Source organism: Trachymyrmex cornetzi, unplaced genomic scaffold (genome assembly GCF_001594075.2).
Source record: "Trachymyrmex cornetzi isolate Tcor2-1 unplaced genomic scaffold, Tcor1.1 scaffold886, whole genome shotgun sequence".
NCBI lineage: Eukaryota > Metazoa > Arthropoda > Insecta > Hymenoptera > Formicidae > Trachymyrmex > Trachymyrmex cornetzi.
Window position 1 is genome coordinate 26239 of NW_017300230.1, and position 583 is coordinate 26821.

Below are 583 nucleotides of genomic sequence, written 5' to 3' on the forward strand. Positions count from 1 at the left end.
TTGCCGTCAGACCGAGTCATTGACACCATTTCCTTGTTCTGACATCTGACAAAGATTTTCAACTCACAACAATAAAAGTTTCATACAACAGTATAGTTTGTAATAGCGTTGAACATATCGAATATTGTGCCTGGAAACTACGATTTGCGGACAGCATTGATTTTCTTTTATCATTTGAAGAAAACTGCTGCAGAATCGCATCGAATGCTTGTTGAAACTTACGGTGAGCATGCTCTTGGTAAATCACAGTGCTTTGAGTGGTTTAAAAAATTCACAAGTGGCGATTTTGACATGAGAAACGAAGAACGTAGAAAACCACCGAAAAAGTTTGAAGACAGCGAATTACAAGCATTGTTGGATGAGGATGACGCTCAAACTCAACAACAACTCGCGGATCAATTGAATGTGACACGAGAAGCCGTTTTCATACGTTTGAAATCCATGGGAAAGAGCCAGAAGATTGGAAAATGGATTCCACATGAACTGAATGAAAGACAGCAGGAAAACCGAAAAATCACTTGCGAAATGCTGCTTGCCAGGTACAAAAGAAAGTCATTTCTCCATCGAATTGTGACTGGCGATG